Here is a 13,139-nt window from a genome sequence, read left to right as displayed (position 1 = left end):
AGTGGAGAAACCATCCAGTCCTCGCCGAAGTTTACGTCTCCAATCCATCAGAATACAGACTGTATTCTTCTCCTGGACGTTCACTAAAAAGAATAATGGCTCAAGACGGCACGAAAACATCAGTAGTAACCTCAGTGACCTCCCCTCTGTAATACAGCACTGTAGAAATCCTTTTACGTTGAACCCAGCAGAATGGTTGAAGGAATACGATAGAAAGCGATATTTAACCGCTGGGACGATGTGGCATGCCTCGCCAATGCTTATTTCTTCCTAACGGTACGACTAGTACGGTTACGTACCTTAATTAAATAATGGCCCAGCAAAAAGATCGAGGTACGACGCTGCACACCGCACCGTGTCATATCAGCCTGGTGATCTTGTGTGGATATTTACACCTGTGTGCATGGTGGGTCTGTCCGAAAAGCTCCTTAAGCGATATTTGGCCCATATAAAGTCCTTTAGACGATTGTCTGATTTTACCTATGAAGTCGAATATTTCGATCCTACGTCCAAGCGGAGGTAGCCAAAGGATACAGTTCACGTCCTTCGCATAAAACCTATCGTGATCCTAATATTAAAGGCATTGACTCTACCTGTGACGTCGATAGTATACATCCTCTTCTGTTATGAGCACAACCTTTTCAATTTCCACATCATAATGATTTATTGGAAAATAATTTGCTAGTAAATTTATCTTTTTACCCTTAATGTCAATGCCATGTCTTTTAGCAAACTCATGTCTTGTAGAACCAGTATAAGTAATCTCAAGACTCCAATCGAAATAATAATCACTGTACTTTTTGGCTGTGATACAGAAACAAGAGCCATGGCTGAAGACGACTATCCGCCTACATTAGAAGATTATGGATGTTCCATCCGAGCAACACCTTCTGTATGTAAAGATGGTTTTGTCATACTGTCTACAGGTGTAATTCTTGCAGCTGCTTTACTAGTCGTTGCTCTTGCATCTTCTGCAGGTATCGAAGAACGTAATTCTTGTCTACTTCGAAATTCTCCACCACGTTGTAATTCATGAAATTGAGCTCCACCAGGAGCGCATCAAAGTCAACATTTGCCGGATCTATGACTCATTCTAGAACTACAGCCAAATTAGGAAGTGCTTAAATGACAGCGAGACGCTGTCTTCTTAGGGGAAGGTTCACTTTTGTGCCGCAGTTCACTTTTTTCAACCGTTAAGTTCCATGGCACAGTGGTTATGAATCGGAAGATTTTCGGTTTGAACCTGTTCGATGGGAATTAGTTTTTATGTGTTTGTTCTCAAAGGTTCAAGAACATATGTTAATTCACTATCACTTACATATTTCGACAATGTCCTCGCGAAATAAATATGCGAGCTCTCAGGTTAAAAGACAGTTTTGTCTTGTACTGACTGCTACAGTGTCTGTATGCTCTATGTGTAAATGAACATCCCTTTGTGTATGTTTACCAAAGACTTGTTATTGCGGTTCATCTACGCGACAACATTCTTAGAGTTTTAAATTTAAGGAAAAAAAGACATTAAACTTTCGGAAAGCAAAAATGTTTAATTGATTTATTTATAAAAAATACAAATACTAGTGTTGTCATTATTTCTTCTTTTCATTATGTTTTTTTTCTCCCATCCATTTGTCTTATTTTAATTCTTGGATTCTTAATAATAATTCTCCATTCCACAAGTTGATCATAAAATTGTTTTCGGTTGGAACATAATGGCGAATGTATTTTAAGTCAGTAAGTTTCGCTTCATAATATGCACGTCATCATCAGGATAAACATTGAGATGGAAGAGTAGGCCTATTTACTGCTCGGCCTTTCGCAAATCGAAACGTGTGCTTCACTAATCTGTCAATAAACTTTGATACAACTATGTATCAAAGATTGGCTAAGTTGTAAACAAAGTATCTGTAAATTGTAAAATTTTTCCTTTAAAAAATGAAAAGAATTTCTTAATTTGAATAGTCTGCCCGATATGTCGAGCTTCATCCCTTCATCCCCTGTCGCCCCTCTGTTTATCTGGCCGGACCCACAATGGGCTTAGTAAAAAAAAGGCCTCTCTAAATGCCCGCGGAGAGTTAAAAAAAGAGACTTTGATCAAGATGCTATGCTCCTGAAGTAGATTCGATCACATCTAATAATCCGTTTTATTGACCCAAAGTCACAGTCGTAGAGCAGGATTGAGTGTCCTCGTAACGAGTAGTAATGGTAAAATATGTTAAAGCAGCCGTCAAACAAATGCGCTGAGTGAATGGTTTCTTCGTACAGTACTGTACCTGACGGCCGGATGACCGAGCCGTCAAGGTGGCATCCTATCGTTCTGGGGACCCGGAATCGAATACGGACGGATCGAAAAATCCCAGGAATTTTCGGGAGGTGGTCCGTCCGGATATGTCGGGCCCCGTTCTTCACCACCTGACCGTCCCATTGTGGGTCTGGCCGAGCCCGTAATGGGCTTGCAAAAAGAGGCCCTCTTAGTGCCCACACTACGGAAGAGTTAAAAAGAAAGTATGTAGACTAGTGAAATTCATTTTTATGCAAGTAAAAAGTTTTTATTATATCATATCAACTAAATATTTAGATATCGAAGTCACATTCGGAGTTTGACTCGGAGTCATTTTGTACTACAATCACGCTCGGTACTTTTAGTAATTTTAAAACGTTAGCGGTTAACGGCGTTTTTTCTTCCTACCAAGTGATCTAAGATTTGTAATGACAGGATCTGAAGAAATTAAAAATTATGTAAAATATCTATGTTACTGTTTGTTCTAGAAGTTTTCCGAGAATAACTCTCACGAAATTTTTTCCTTGTGTCTAGCATCTTGCACTTCTTCGGACAATTGTCCTATTGGAACGAGAAACGAAGATATAATTTTTGATCCGCGTAGTCGCTCTTTGTAAAGAGTGACTGGTTTTGGATATCAACGACAAAGCGTCACATATAACTCCGCTGTTTCCTGCGTGTAGATTTTGAATTTGCTTGTATCGTTTTCGTAGCAGGATGTCAGTGCTTGTAATATAACCAAAAATCGTTCTATTAGGTTCTTGTTAACACCGGCTGTCTCTGAAGTAAGAGTGGCATTCGAAACAAAATGTTCTTGCCGAATTACCGTCGTTGGTGTTTCCACCACCTTGTTTGGGAGTATTCAGAAGTAGACCAGTTTCGGTTCTAAATTTCTCAATGTTTTTCTTTCTTGTTGATACTGACTCTTTCTCTTCGGTCTTGGGCACTTGTCATTTTTTAATATCCATTCGATATGTGAAGAATGAATTCTATGAATCTTATTTGACAATGAAGAGTCGATAGACCAAATGAAAAAGTTTCTTCATTACATTGTCTCATGTTAATGTTAGGTAGATCGTTGATTTGGCTGGATATGGCACTACACATGTAACATTCTTGAGTCGATTTATTTGATATTAAAGCATTACAGATCTTAGTATCGACATATAGTTTCGATAAACTCGTGATTTATCTTTAAAGCAAAATTCTTATATATAATTTCGGTACTTTGTATCTCACAAATTTGGTTTTTGATGTGATACTTTTCTTGTTGGTTTCTTTCACAAAGCGAAAACGAATTGGTCTGGAATATCTGGTAGAACTTGGTCTAAGATTTTACCATAAAATTACCTTTTTCTCATAAGCAAAAGTTTGTGTATGTACCAAAGACGTCGTAATTATATTAGCGTTTTCGAAATTTTCTTCCGAAGCTCTTTGTTTGTATCGACTTATCTCCACTGCCATCCAAACCCCACTTGAAAACGTTGGTAATATTCTTCAAATTACATTTATCTTCTAGAAAAAACTATTTAATCTCATACGTTGTAATTAAATATAAGATTATTTGACGATAATTTAAATAAATTTCTAATATGTTCAATTGAAACATATAGGCTGTGTCTTTAAGAAGACTATGCTTGAAAATGGAGTATGAAACATTATCGTTTTAGTATAGAGAGAAGTTCTTCAATAGGCAGCCATCTTGACCTCTCGGTCATCCGGTCGTCGTTTTATTATCATTATGATTTTTACTATTCATCGGTATTAATCCAAAGTTATTTTGAAAAAATAAGCCTGTAAATGCCAATATAGAGCTGTTTGCTTTCGCCATCTTGTTAGGTTGTCAGACGTTTTAATAAAAGCTTGTTAAACCGTTCACCGATGCATCGGTTGTGGCCGAGACCGATGCAAACTGGAATGTACCCATTAATATTTGATTGATCTAGTCTGGGCTATGCATTACGTCAAATCTTATCCCGTGACCTTCACGCCGATCGGCGTGAGATGGCAATTTACTTTTGCCCTCGATTTTACTGTACATTTTCTTAGAGATTGCGCTATTGTTTTATTGTGCCATTATAAAAGGATTATTAGCTGGTGCGCTGTTGTAAATGATTGGAAGACGGAAATAAGCCTAGAACTGACATCCCGTTTTCTCTCAGCATAAACTTTCGCGCGCTTTTTTAACCTTGATAATGGCTGGACATTTTTCCTTTTCTGTTTTTTCCTCCTCTCTTTTTACCAAATTATAGATCTCGCGATGGAGAATACTCCTGTAGGATAATAGACTACCCAACTACGCCTTAAGTTGCTGAGAAATAATAAGGTGATAATAGTAAAATCACAAAGTTCACGTACAATAGAAGTACGAAAGCCATCATGAAAGATATTCCGGACCGCAAAAACTCCAAAATGATTTTGAAAAGAACTCCGAACCACTATACGATATTAAAGACAGCATTAATAAAGAAGGAAGAGCAAGAGTGTACAGGTTCCTTACGAAAACATGTAATTAGAAATCACGAAAAACTATATTGGTGTTACTACAAGAAATTTGTGAATCAGGCTGAAGGTGCACAAATATAATGTTATTTAATAAGGGATTCAATGCCACAGTATTATCTCAGATGGCGCAGGCTGAAGGCTCCATAGTAAAATGAGAGGAAGCAGATATTGTCAAGTCCTTGCACTCCCCGACTTTAGCGATGAGCGCAGAAAATATTTAAATTTATAAGAGCAAGCTACGAGATACGTGCGTTAATGCAAGGGATGCAGAAGGGCTACATTTGCCTGAAAGTACTTCGTTAAAAAACTTTTTAACGATTATCCCGAAGAACTCGACTTCTACTGTACTATTTTAGATGGGTTTTTCTTTGCATTTTTGTGGGAAATCGAACCTACTTTTTAGACCCATCTAAAAATTCTCTAATCAGTTTCGGAAGAGGAGAGGACCTAATTCTTGCACCCGGTGAAAACGGGTAAAATCGGCTATATAAGATAACCTTTGTAGTTATATAAACCAAATTCTACAATATAATACAATAGAAAGGTACGAAACTAGCTAATCTTAAAACGCAATCAAAAACGCAAACACCCGCATCTTAAATAGTATACAGTAAATAGAAGCAGAGTTCATGACGGTAAGCCTTAATCCTAACCATCTCCCCAGTGGGGGGGATTTCAACACGTATATTATATAAAAACACGTGCGTATTCGAATACAACGTAGTGTCAAAATTTCAAAAACTCGGTAGGAACAAACGAACATTACATTTTTATTTATATAGATAGATAGATAAAAGATGATCTGCTTTAGTTCATCCTCACAGAAAAGCATAATGCCTCACAGAAAAGCAAACTTAGGTCGTCGTACTCGTAGCGCCATCTGTTGGACATAAAAGCCTTAACCATAGATGATATCATTTAATTTATATGAATGTTTAACGGAATAATATACAGTCTATGTCCACCCTGAAATTCCAGTCTAAATATTGGTGAAAGAATTTTTGAATCGGATGAGTAGTTTCGGAGATTACTCGCTACATCCAAACTTACAAACATTACCTCTTTATAATAATAGTATAGATAAAACAAAAATAAATAAATAAAAAAAATTATTATTCGCATATATTTTTAAAATTAAATAATAATAACTGTATATATCAATACTGTATATTATATTAATAAAATTTACGTATCTTAATATATATTTCTTCCGACAGATGTCGCTAAGTGAATATCGTAATTTATCTTCACTCTGTAATCTTTACATAATTATCAAATGACCATTTCTTCCATATTTTAATTTCTTAATGCTTATTTATATTTTTCAATAAAAATTTTGAATTTACCAATTGTAATTATACATTTCAAAAGACTTTCTCTTGAGTATTTTTATCTATTATCATACATTTACTAAAAGAACTTTCCATTTTTGCATTTTTAACACGTCCCTTTCATTTCCTCGAACTCCGCCGGGCCATACACCGTCTTTGGAACACTACACCGGGCCCAGATGGGGTAAGCGCACACGCCTTACGGACACCCCGAAATGTGGGCCTCTCGGCCCTCCTCAATCTCTTAAACGATCTCTGGGCCTCAGGGTCCTGCCACACAGACTGGACCTCTTCTACCGTTGTTCCGATCATAAAACCGGGTCGCCCAGCGACGATATGCGCCTCTTATAGGCCGATCTCTCTTACCTCTCACGTCGCAAAACTATTCGAACGGCTAATCTTTTATCGAATCCATAAATGGACCTTTCATTCCGATATCTTCCATCAACATCTCTTTGGCTTTCTCCCCTACCGAAGGGTAGAAGAGGCCCTTATTACGTTACACCATCATATAGCCGTGGCCCGAGCAAAGAAAGCACTGGGTGTACCTAGTCGCACTCGACCTAGAAGGGGCATATGACTCTGTGTGCCAAGAAGGACTCCTAGCAAAATTAGAATTTCTCGGTATGGGGGGGAGACTTGTCCTGGCTTAAATCGTTCCTATTACAACGTTCTTTTCGCGTCCGTTGGCGCGGAGTGCTGTCACCTCCTCACGCCTTTATCCAATGCGTCCTCCAGGGAAGCGTTCTTGCCTCCATTCTATTTACATTATACATGGCGGACCTTTGGACTGCTCTCCCCCCAATGTCACTGCCGTCCTTTACGCGGACGATTTATACATTCTAACCACGAGTACTAGGCCTTCTCAAGCAGCTCGCAAAGCGCAATTAGCCCTGGACCACCTAGAACATTGGGCAGCCACATGGAGTTTATCCTTTTCCGCCGCTAAAAGCGTTTCCGTCGACTTTTCTCCCAATCTCCACCGCCCTTCACTTACTTTGTCTCTTAACTCAGGTAATATTCCTCAGCGCCCCTATCTCCGCATCTTCGGATTTCATTTTTCGCATAACTTCACTTGGCACGCCCACGAGACTTTTTTAAGAACCAAAGTGACCCGTGCTGGTTCCCTCCTCAAATTTTTTGCTTCTCGTAGTAACGGTGCCAGGAGAGCCGACCTCCTCCACTTAATCTATACCGTCCTTAGCCCGATGGCGGAATTTGGCGCTCCTCTCCTGGAAGGGCCCCCCAACCACTATCCGTCGCCACCCACGAAGCCCTTCGCACAGCCTTGGGCGTGCCCAAGTCTACTCCACTCTTATCTTTATATGCCGAGTCTGGCTATATTCCACTCCAGTCTAGGCTGCATCAGAAGGCTATATCGCACGCTATCACCCACCTCTCAAGAGGCCACTATAGCCCTCTCAACAAAATTTTCAGCACAGCCTCCAGTCTAGACTACTACCGCTGGCACCCCTTCCAGGTCCCGTATGCCTCTAGGGTTCTCTCCCTGATTCGTCTGGAAGGTCTACCCATCTCTCACCTCTACCGGCAAAAGTACGTACCCCCCGAGCCCCGCAAACATCCAACCTAGAATTCGTCTTGACGACTTTCCAAATGCTCCCAGCCAACCTCTGGCAGCCTTGAATGCTCTTTTTAATGATCTACTCTCTACCAACTAGCGGGGTTGGACTCTCATTGGGGCAGATGCCTCAAAATCACACCTACGGACGGCCTTCGGAGTGGTTCTTCCGGCTCAAATGGTCAAGGAAACTTGGTCGCTACACACGAGCTGCAGTGTCTTCGGTGCGGAGGCTCTCGGCATCCAACGGGCAGTTAATCTCAGCGCCCGTCTTAACACTCCGACGGCCATCGTCTCGAATGGCAAATCAGTTCTCCAGGCAGTCGCCAACGTAAATTTTTTCTTCTCCAGCGGTTATTATTGACTTAGCTGCAACTATCAGTTCTCACCCAACATCCCTTGAAATCGGGTGGACCCCTGGTCACGTTGGCATCTACATAAATGAAGAGGCAGACCAAGCCGCTAGCCATGATACTCCCATCGGCTCCTGGTGGAGACCTCTCATAGCACGTGACCTCATACTCCAATGCGGGAATCGATCATCCGCAACTACACCGATACCTGGTCTACCATTCTTCGGGGAAAAGGTCGCGACCATCTCCGACCTTTCGTACCTTGGATATACCATCACGCCTCGTCTCGCCACACAGAAACCCTATTGGCTAGACTTCGAACCGATACGGCCCCCTTGAACAATTTCCTCTATTCTCGACGCCAATGCGCNTAGCCATGACACTCCCATCGGCTCCTGGTGGAGACCTCTCATAGCACGTGACCTCATACTCCAATGCGGGAATCGATCATCCGCAACTACACCGATACCTGGTCTACCATTCTTCGGGGAAAAGGTCGCGACCATCTCCGACCTTTCGTACCTTGGATATACCATCACGCCTCGTCTCGCCACACAGAAACCCTATTGGCTAGACTTCGAACCGATACGGCCCCCTTGAACAATTTCCTCTATTCTCGACGCCAATGCGCCTCGCCAGATTGCCCCCACTGTGGCTCGCCAGAAACTTCCGTCCACTATTGGCTAATCTGTCTGCAATACACACGGGCCCGCCAAGAGCTAGGCCGTCTCTTAACCTTGGACCTTACGATCGTCCGAACCTTAATTCCGATATACTGGCCTCATACCGACCTTCCTCCTCGCCAACATATCGAAATCTTGGAGTGTTTTGTTCACCACACCAACCGCTTTATCTAATTTCTAAGCGGAATGATTCGGAGATAAAGCCTACAGGCTAGTCTCCATATTAATAAGATAAGAAAGAAGAAGAAACACGTTCCGTATTGAAATTTATAAGCGTACGACTTTAAATCCAATTCAGTAATCGATTATCGTGTTATATTATAATTTACATTCAGGGGTGCAACAATCGGAGCTACAGAATGTAAAGTGGACACGTGCTCTGAACTTTTATCGTGGACATGGACTCTTGCATCAATGGAGCCAATGGAAGACTTTCACACATTAAATTCTAAATTCAATTAAAGAAATGCACAAGTTTGAAAACCACATACTCTGTTATTTTTGTTCTCACTGAAGTTCGACAGAGATTCATTCGATTCTTGAATCACCGCTTCCATTTTAAAATGTTTAAATATCTACAGACATGGTAGTCAACGAAGGGGCAAAGTTAATACATACTGAGAGCCCGTGATTTCTACAGGCTCCTAGTGAAGATACAGAAGAGACTCTCATATACGGAATCAAAATTTGTTAAGGATTCATAATTCTTATAGATGTCTCAGTCTAGGGAGGATCCGCGGGATAACTAAAGAGACTAAAGCTCTCTCCATTGACACAAAAATTGTTTTAAAATAGCGAGGTTGCGGCCGAAATTTTCATCTTTAAAACGTGAACGTCGAACGTCGAGCGCCGCCATCTTGTAAAAGGCGCTCGACGTTCGACGTTCACGTTTTACAGAGGAAAACTTCGGCCGCAACCTCTCCAGTGTCTTTGATGTAACTTCAAAAACGTTGTAATATAATATTTCAATGTTATTTATGTTATTTGTTATGTAACTTGTTTATATAAAAAATAAATAAAAAAGAGACAGTTCCTCACAATATTAATAAAACAAAAATTAATTTGAAAAATAATAAATTATCTGTTTTAAAATTATTTGAATTTATCTATTATTTTCGAAAATATTTCGAAGAATTAATGTATAAGTAAAAGAAGTTTTTCATAGAAAATTATTATATGTAATTACTTCTATGATTTCTACTTACGAACATTAATATTTACGTCATTTATAGATTTTTACAATTATTCAAACTTTTATCTAAAATCTAATATATAGTAGATCCTCGATTTAATGGAATAATGGGGGAAGGGAATGCTCACTTTTTCCGAAAGTCCGTTAAAGCGAATGTATACTGAAAACATATACAGTAAAACCTGTGTAAACCGGAATATTTTTGTCGGTTTGGCAAGTTTCCGTTTTAAACAGGGTTTTTTTTAACAGAATTTTTTCCGTTTTAGACAGGTTTCATTGTATTAATAATGAACTTATATAACGTACAGTCGACCCCCTATAACACTGTTGATTTTTCCGTTTTATATGAATTTCATGTTGTACGAGTCACTTGAATTTTACAAATACGTGAGCCGTTCACAGCCCGGCACACGTATCTGTAAAATCTAAGTGACTCGTACAACATGGAATTCATATAAAACGGAAAAATCAACAGTGTTATAGGGGGGGTCGACTTGTACTGTACAGAATGTATTAAAATGTTATTATAATGCATATTGAGTAATTTATAATCATTGACTCGTTGACCTATGCGTGTTCTATCCGCGAATTAAAAGAAAAAGTTATAAATTTATAAAAATTACTCGAAAATTTTTATTCAAAATTAAATTCTGTACATCATTTTCAATTATCTAAATATAACTTGTTTATAAATTTTCTACCCACATTTCTTCACAAAGGTCATCATTTCTATAAATACAAATAGAATATACTTTGGAAAAACCATTTTATTAATTAAAGTCTATATATAGAAATGGAATTTCTATATATATATTTTTCGTTTCTATTTATATAACTAATTTCAAGTATATTTTTATATGCTTATTCTGAATATTAAAATAATGCATTAAGAATAAATAATGAATTTCATTTCATAGCGTACAAATAATAATAGTAAAAGAAAATAAAATTTGTATATAAACAATATCAATAAATTTGTGATAAAACTAAAGAAAATGAATGTTATATTTAGAATTTCTCCAGTAATACACCATTAAAGTGCGTTAATTGGGGAATAACTGAAATAGTCATGATTTTTCTTAAAATTTTAGATGTTCTGTTTACTGTGACTGTTTTTATGTTAACTCATTTTACGATGACCCATTTTATTGATCATTTGTACAAAAGAATAATAAGAAAAAGGTCAAAATTTTGTGGTTTCCCCAGTAACAGGCGTGGTAGACGACCTTCACGTGTGGTTATACAGTGACAAAGCACATCTAACGGAAATTACCAATATAATTATCGAATAAAAACTCGAAATAGTGTCAAAAATATCAACTTTTTTACACATTTATATTAATTAATATATTAATATTCACATAGACTCTAACGTAATATGTAGACAACACACGAGATACTGTATAACAGCTGATCGAACGGTTGTATATTTATTTAATCATTCGTTATTAAAATTTTATTATATATGAATTTTAAAATGATTCATTCAATAAATGTATGAAAATTTCTTGCGGTTGGATTTACCCTTTTTGTAACGTGATATGTTAATGTTAAGCTACACGAATTTCCTTTTTGTAAAGGAATTTTTCTTTATTTAGGCCTATACTTTTCATAAAAAGCATAAAACTGAATTAATTACAGAATTATTTTCCATTTACTCCTTAAACTTTATAAATACAAGGAAGTTAATTATGCAAATATTTATTCAACTATTAAATTGAGTAAGTAAATTAAATATATGCTTCTTAAGATTTTAAAATAATTGTTATATTATTATTTTTAATCAGCGAATAGATTCGGAAAAATAGTTTATTTTCGTATACTTTTCTCATAGAATGTACAGTATAAGTCGACCACCCTATAACACTGTTGATAATTCCGTTTTATATGAATTCCATGTTGTACGAGTCACTTAGATTTTACAAATACGTGAACCGTTCACAGCCCGGCATACGTATTTGTAAAATCTAAGTGACTCGTACAACTTGGAATTCATATAAAACGGAATTATCAACAGTGTTATAGGGGGGGTCGACTGGTATATTTTGTAAAATAAATTATTAATAAGTAAATATTTAATTAAACAGAGAAATTGATTTAACAGATTATTTTAAATATTATTTATGACATTTAATTGCTTCGTAATCAACACAGGAACGGCTCTAAAAATGATTTTATGGGTTCATTTTTATGTACTGTACATGAAAACTAACACTTAGAAAAAGCAATAAAGACAATATTTATTATTCATTTATTAATTTTATTAATGCTTAATATACCAGAGTAAAATACATGTTTGTTAAAGAAATTTAAATATTATATAAGTATTATACGATGTCAATATCAATATTATAATATTATTATAATATTCATTTATGTTTTAAGAATATTCTATGCTATTACAATTTACTGAGTAGCCTATATAATAGACATGATTTAAAAACGATAATTATTATTCTTATTTTCGAATTTCATTTTGAAGTTATTGTCTGTATATGTATACAAATAGAATATCTATCTATCTATCCGTCTGTCTGTCTGTCTATTCCATATACACTTCTAAACCCTTTGATCAATCCAAACAAAATTACTCAAGAGTTACTCTATAGAACTTTGCGGAAAATACGGGATGGTCCATTTTAATCAATCCACTGTAATAATTCGAAAAATACGCATTCTACAGAAAAATTCATTAAGCCAAAGTTGTTTTAGACTTTAAGAGAAAATTACCAGGAAAATATTATTTGATGGAATCATTCTTTTTCTTCTTCAAATAATGATCTGATTCAAAACTCGTGTCAGTATATCGAAACCATCAAGCTTACGTTAAAGAGAAGATATTGATCTCGATTCCATCAAATAATAGTTTTCTAATATTTTTTATTTTTTTAAAAGCATTTTTCATCCTTTTTCTCAGAAAATTTCACAGATATTCACATATACTATGTGACCGCTACGCGCACTTGCGCGCTGTAGCGGGCCACGTAAAATTTCAAACGCTCGTAACTCCTGATATCTAAGATCTTTTCTCAGAAAAAATGTTACTGATAAAAGTTTGTTTACTTTTTATGTAGAATCATAAAATGCAATATAAAAAAAGGTATTTTTCGTTTAAGAAAATGACCCATTTTCATCGATTGTATCGTCATCTGTGACGAAACCAATAGCGTTATCTTGTGACCAGTTAAAGTAACAATTTTGGTGTAAGAAATTTTTCC

This window comes from Centruroides sculpturatus, unplaced genomic scaffold (genome assembly GCF_000671375.1).
Source record: "Centruroides sculpturatus isolate CEXI.00-Female unplaced genomic scaffold, Cexi_2.0 scaffold1489, whole genome shotgun sequence".
Classification (NCBI taxonomy): Eukaryota; Metazoa; Arthropoda; class Arachnida; order Scorpiones; family Buthidae; genus Centruroides; species Centruroides sculpturatus.
Note: the sequence above shows the minus strand (reverse complement) of the source record.